This window comes from Meleagris gallopavo, chromosome 2 (genome assembly GCF_000146605.3).
Source record: "Meleagris gallopavo isolate NT-WF06-2002-E0010 breed Aviagen turkey brand Nicholas breeding stock chromosome 2, Turkey_5.1, whole genome shotgun sequence".
Taxonomy (NCBI): domain Eukaryota; kingdom Metazoa; phylum Chordata; class Aves; order Galliformes; family Phasianidae; genus Meleagris; species Meleagris gallopavo.
This window is the reverse complement of record NC_015012.2, coordinates 50,408,734-50,416,135: the sequence shown is the minus strand read 5'-3', so window position 1 is coordinate 50,416,135 and position 7,402 is coordinate 50,408,734.

Below are 7,402 nucleotides of genomic sequence, written 5' to 3'. Positions count from 1 at the left end.
CCATGTGGAGAAAAATGCATTTCTCAGCCCCAAAGAATATCTAATGCTACAACAAAGGTAGTTTTTTAAGAACTGTTCTTGCCTTCAAACACTTCATACCTTGTTTACTTAAAAGTATAGCTGTCATTTACAGATCTACCCAAAGCAATTTCCCAAAGTGAAAAACAGTCAGAACAATTATCTTTCTCTTGGTCCTCTGAAGCCTAGGCTACTTGGCTGACTATACCTCTCTTCTCGTAGCTTTCTCAGAGAGAATATCTATTCCAGGACGTGAGACTTCTTTCTCAGTATGTTGCTGAGGGTTTATGATGGTGCAGTGCTGCAGTCGGTTGCAGCAGGCACTGAGCAGTGGGCACAGGGCACACCTCAACTGTGCTGGGGGCAGAACTTCATCAACAGGTACTGCAAGTGATGCAAACAACTCTGCCAGCACTTTGTCAGCCTTCTCCTAGTTACCTGGTTAGTGTTTTGGGACTGGGCTTCCTTTTCAACTAATCCTAATTTTTTATTTCTATTAATTCACTTTAGTGACACTGAATTATATCAGCCACTTATCTTCCTCCAGCAATTAGTATGCTTTAGTTGCTCCTATTGAGCATGATGCCCTATCAGCACCTAATGGACCATGATCATTAGCAGCACCAATCCAGTCACATCACTGTGTGTTTGTTCCCCCATAGGGCACTCTACTTGTACAATTACCTTCTGCATCAGCAGGTTTGGAAAATGGAACATTCTCTTCTCTTGTCTGCTAAATAAAAGCAGGTTGCTGAGGGGCTCTGTAGCTTTCCTCCCCAAGATTTTAACAGCTCCAAAAAAGCAGCAGCATCACTGCAATGTGACTCATGAGGGATCTCTGGTGTGCAACCCACAGTGCAAGTGACAGAGTCATCTTTCCTACCTCTTAGTCCCCTTTCCTAAAGGGTCATACACAGCTTGCTCCAGGAGGGGAAATCCTTGGCTTGCGTGGGCTTCCCTAGGTCAGGATGTCTCACAGAGATGCTCAGTCCTGACAGCAAAGTAGTAGGTAATATGGGCCCACATCTATATGGGAATTCAGACTCAAGCTTGTCAAATTTCAGAAGTACAAAAAATAGGGACTTAGTGGGAAAAAGTCTGAAATAATCCAACTGACTGTGCCTGGAACAAGTTTGGGAAAAATAACACAAATTATTCTGCAAATATGCCAGTGTAGTTATAAAATATGGCAGGAGACAGTGACAAAAAATGAAAGGGAGTAGTAAGAAATGAAATCAAAAGGGTATCCTTCACTGCAGGTCTGAATACAAAGACTACCATGGCTATTGCTAGGTCTGGGAAAGCAAGAGCTCTCATTGTGTTTTCATGAGAGAAGGTTGATCAATGTTGATAAACGAGAAAACTTGAAAAACAGACAGACTCTAGTGTGAACAAAAATATTTGTGACTTAAGAAAGTTTTATTGAGAACAGGGATTCCTAGATGTTTAGGCTGAAGCTCAGTCAAATTTAAACTATGTCTGAAAAGAAACAGAAGGAATTGGCTGTTCAAGATACAGCCATTTTCCTTCGGGAAATGGACAAACTTTCAGTCTGTTACTTCAATATTCCCACCTGCATACTCCCTGATACTGAGGTTCGCCTTCCAAGTCAACTAAACCTACATAAAATGTATTGCTGTTTGCATAGCCTCTGGTTAGTAAAATTGTAGCTTTGCACACCTACTCACACAAGAACTGTTTTTCATGGTTTGTTTTGCTTGTTTATTTACCAACCTTAGCAAACAGCATAGTTGATACAGCTTAGTCATTCATTATTACCTCTTTTACTAGTAGAAAATGCTAGCTATGGGACACAAAACTCTCATTAATCTGTTCAAAGTTAAAAGAAAACTTTACTGGGCAAGTCCATTCCTTAAGTCTGCCTATATTTTTGAATCTCAAAGGTGCTGGTTCTGTCGGAAGCAAGCACTAAAATCCATTCTCTCTCCTAAGCTGCTATCTTAATGCTGTTCATTTCTGTATTCACACTCATACAAGCATTAAGACCTTGCTTTTTATACATACAAGACAGAGTAATCTTTGGGGGGAAAAATCAGAGTCAATATAATTTGTTTTATGGTCATGAGGATCTCAAGATCGCTCAACTACCTGGCACCTCTGGAAGTGAAGGCAGGGTTTACTCTTGTACATCCTGCAATTTGTTACACATTTCAGTCCCTGAGAGGGACAGTGACAACATTAGTGTTTTCCTTGCTCTGTACTGGCTTTGTAAAGTTTCTTTGTTGAGGGCTTTCTCTGAGCTGAGGCCTGCTGAACCTGAACCAACACCCTCATGATTCATCATCCCCTCCGTGCAATAGTAATGTGTTGCTCAGCTACCAGAACAAACTGACATCTGCAGAAACAGCACCAAGGCACCTGAGCCAAGTGCTGCCACACCATAAACTGGGAGGAGAATCACAATGCCAGTACTGCTAATACAATGATCGCAGTTATCCCTGTGCCCTTGGCAGAGTGTAGTAACCCCCATTATGACAATGAATGGAAGGGAAGTGCCATCATTGCAGGTGACAGGGTGGTAGACTTTGTAGTCTCTAATATACAAACTTAAATTTGCAACTAGGCCTGCCAAAACAGCAAGAAAAAAATAGTGATGTTGTTTTCTGTTAGGACACATATGACTCCCTAATAGTTTGCAGGCTTTTCTGAATCATCAAAGTTAGTGAAAATATTCTGAGTATCCTGATTGTGCACCTACTGAAGTTATGTTGTACTGCCACAATTGCTCTTTCTCTAGGGCATGGGAAAGTACACAAAGAACAGTATTGCTTCATCTGCTTCAATCACAGTGGAGGCTGACGTGAGCAAATTGGGGTTTGGGGACACTGAGGAGTAAAAGGAAGGAAAACAGCTTCTTCATTTCTTTCCAGATCAGGGTGGTGGTGTTGCATTGGGTGTTGCCTTTGAGGAGTGGCTGCATTGGCATCCTGAAGAACAACAGGCTCAGATTATTTGCCAGTTTTAGCAATCAGTTATAGCTAGATGCAAAAACATCTGCAGACTCAATGTACCTTTCAAATATTCACACTCCCAACAACTCTACAAGACTTTATTTTACATGGAAACAGAAGCACTGAGGAGGTGAGAGGCTCTGAAGGATTACAGTGCTCCATACCAGTAACCTCTGGATTACTGGCCATGCTTGTAGGAAAAATTGAGGATTCCACTCAAGAAAATCACAGTTAAGCTCAACCCCATGTAGATTCCTTTTCCTCCTAACACTTCATACACAACAAACTATTAAAAGGTGGAGACTTTCATGAAGCAAATATTAACACTGAAGTACTTTTTGTACTTTTTCTGACACTACAGGTCACTAAAATCTTGCTCTGCTCTACTCTCAAATGCATTGCAAACTGCAGCAGTATCAAGATGTAACTGAAAAAGGAGAGCAATCCATTGCAGAACTTAGAATACTAGCATTTTGCATCAGGGTTAGTAGTCATTTCCAGCATCCTTAAGCTGCTTCCTTTCTGTCACTTCATCCTTTACAAATACTCCCCCAATGGCCATCTCCTCCTTCTCACCATTCACTACTTCCATAATTCGATTACCGACCTGGGCGTTCACAATCACTCAGCATTTCTTGAAAAAAGTAATACCTAATTTGTTTTATCTTTTGCATGGAAATTCAGGGTCTTCATTCCCTAGCATACCTAGCAAAAGCTTTCTTTGCACTATGGAAGAATGAGCTACCTTGAATTTCTGCCATCTAATGATTTCAAGAATAATCAGGTAGAAGCGGACAAAAATACATGTTAACACTAACTTGCTGAAGAGCAATGAAGAATCTTGTTTTGAGCATGCGTATTTGTTCTTTTCCCCTGCTTTCTCTTTGACTGCTTGATGGCTGGAAGATTTGCAGTTAGTGCAGCTGTTGGCCATTCCGACTGATCTTTGGTCCAGGGGAGCTTGGAAAAGCTTTAAAACCAACAGCTTTAAAACCAAAAACTGTTGAAGAGATAGGAACAGAAAGCTTGGTGTCTTCTATGTGAAACATGGCTGCTTGTTTATGCTGCAATAGAAGCTCTTACTAAATCAGTAATATTTCAGGTTAAATCATTTGCTAATTACATAATGAATAGCCTTCCCTTTGCTTGTAATCCAACTTGTACTACACAAGGAGCAAAGGAAATGTCATTGATGACTCTGGACCGAAGCAGAAGCCAATACTTTACAGTGCATTATCCTCAGTAATAGGAACTGCATTGGTCATAAAATAGTAAATGATTGTGATGCAACTTCTCCCAAACAAAAGAAAGAGGCAGACACCTGTCTCCAGTCCAGCAGAGCTTCCCTTGCAGTCTTGTACCAAGAATTTTCCTCAGGTAGGCCTAAGGAGGTCATAGAATCACAGAGTACAGGTTTGTTGGGAATTGAAAGGGACCCATAGGGATCACCATGTCCAACCCCTGGCTCCTCACACCACTACCCAAAATCCAAACCCCATGTCTGAGAGCACTATTCAAATGCTTCTTGAACTTTGGCAGCTTGGGGTGGTGCCCACCGCCCTCTGGTGAAGAACCTTTTCCTATCACCCAACCTGGCCTTCCCCTGACACAGCTCCATACCGTACCCTCAGCCCCTGTTGCTGTCACACAGAGCAGAGCTCAGCGCTGCCCCTCTGCTCCCTGTGAGGAGCTTCAGCCGCCATGAGGCTCCCCCTTCAGCTCCTCTGCTCTGGGCTGAACAAACCAAGGGACCTCAGCTGCTCTTCACATGTCCACCAAGTCCGTGACCATCCTCATAGCCCTCCTTTGGATGTTCTCTAATATTTTTATGTCCTCCTTATACTGTGGCAACCAAACCACACCCAGTGCTGGAGGTGAGGTCACACAGCGTAGAGCAGAGCGGGAGCACAACTACAGTGTCAATTTGAGTGTGGCTTCACACAAAGGCAGGTTCTAATCTATCCAAATAGGCTTTAGCCCCAGTTTTGCTTGAAAGACTTTATTAAATATAATTGACTCATAAAAATTGTTTTGACTTGGTTTTTTATAACTGTTTGTTTCCAGTGTGAGAGCTTTCCTAATGAAAATTTTTCACAATTCCTATTTCAGTGGTGAACCCAGTTGCAAAAACAAACAAGGAAACTGCTCAGTATAGAAAACAGAAACAGGTGGGGAAATGATTCAATGTAAGCCCATAAATCTCTAATTATATAAATTATATTTGTTGCTAGTAATACATTTTACTGGTGACAAATGCTAGAACAAGGACTATTAAAGTTAAAAGGAAACTATTACGCAGATGAAGGGAGAAACATCCTTTTAATATCATATTTGCACGTGTTTAATTCTTGTTATGAAGTTGGGTAAAGTTGTTGCTTTGAATTAACTCCATGTGGTTATGGTCTTTCCTTAATTTATGCCCACATGAAAAGAGTGGACCTCTGCAGAGTAAGGTCCTGTTGTTATGAAACCTTCTCATTCCACGAACAAATGAGCAGCAGACAGCTTCAGAGAAGGCATCTCTTGATAGACCAGTAGCATTTCCTTTACAGCTGCAACAGGCTGACCAAAAAACACAACCCAGCAAGGAAACCCTACCCATTCAGATTTGTTAAAAAGAGCACTTCTGGTAGTTACCTATACCTTTCTCATTAAAGTGGGTGGCAGCAACCTGCATCATGAAACCAATGTCATAGTTTCATTCATGCTGCTTGGCATTCAGAGCAGGTGAGCTGGTTATTTAAAGTTGTAAGAAAATATCTGTTGGCAAACCTTCAGAGTTGAAAATGGCCAAAAAATAAAAATCATAATTTCACATTTTTAATTTGAAATGGTAGATAAACTATTATTATACTGTTAATATATGTAAATAACATGTGCAAATAGCTTTGAATCATTTGTGTTCCACTACCATGCTGTTGCCATGTGTTTCCCTGCTCCTTCCATTCCCACCACATTAACCATTCCCCTCTGGCCATTTTCCCTCGTCGCTCTAACCATACCATCAGTATGATGAGACAAGAGACAATGAATTAAGACACACAGCTGAGAAACTGTGACTGGTGGTGACATAAAGTCATTTTTCCAGATTGTTGCCTGCTACTGACCCATGGGTAATGGTCCTTCCTGGCTTCCTTACCCTATTTGCAGGATGTTTGCAATCACCGTTTGTTTGGAAGGACACAACTGTTAATTGGAAATTAGAACAGGAGGGCGGAGGCTCCTAAAACATAATTACAAAGCACTGTGCGATGTCCCAGCACTGCCATGGGAAAGCAGCTTGTAACTTTAATTTCAGTGCTGCGATGGTACTCTGCCAGCTGTCTCATTGCCCTCAAGCAATCACAGAGGAGCTGCTCCCATATGAGTGGAAGATGGCTGCACAGCCTGTGCCTCATGCAGCCTCACCAAGGAGGCTTGGCGTGGCCCAGCCCTAGCCTGAGGTACATTTTCTGCCCAAGAACAGATACTGGATGTCTCATTGCCAGCATCTCAGCCCAGCGTTTTCTGCCGATTCAGCTTTACAGAGCTGTGCCGTGTATTTCTTAATCTATTGCGACAGGAGACATAAACTGGCTGCCCCATATCTGAAACAGAGGCTTTCTTTTGTTGCCTTGATTAACTCTTTCATGCTAAGCTTAACTTTTGAATTAATAGATATCAAAAACGCCTGGTATTTGCACCTACATGTTACTTTGCCAGTCCCAAACCCAGAGGGGAACTGGTATTTGAAGTATTTGATTTTTGTATTTGATTTTTATTTTTTACAAGAGTTGGATTATAGCACTGTCTATAATAGCAGTGAAGTGAGGAGGAAGCACGATGATGAAGTTCTGTAAGAAGGATGCCAACACTTCCTTTTAGGATAGTTCTTGCACGTTAGTTTTTTTCATTAACCTGCTAATTTTTATCAATAACTCACTGTACATCTTCATTTTATTAAAACAGATTAAGTGAGGCTTGATAAGTATTATATTTATAGCTGTAAATACCTGCAGAAGTACAGTGAGGCTTAAATTAAGCTTTCAGTGGCAAAAGTATGGCAGCAGCACTATAATTATTTGGCATTTATCTGCAGTTCCTCCCTGCCTTCAAAACTCTTTTCACAGGCTGTCAACAAGTCTTAGTGTTTGTATTTGGGTTGGCATTGACTCTCAAAACCAGGCGAGTGAGTGAGGAGGAGCTGCGTACAAGCCCAGTCATATGTAATTTTGCTCAGTCTTCTGTGATCTCTCAGCAGATAACCTTCAAAGCCCTGCCTTTCCCTATATTTCACTCAATTATCAGTATTGGCTGAAAGCAAGAGTTTGCATAGATTGCATTAGTTGTACTATTGTTTCTAGTAGCAAAACAGCTCCTATATTTACAACAGCAGAACCAGGGTGGTTTGGGGAAAAAGATTGCTCACTGAA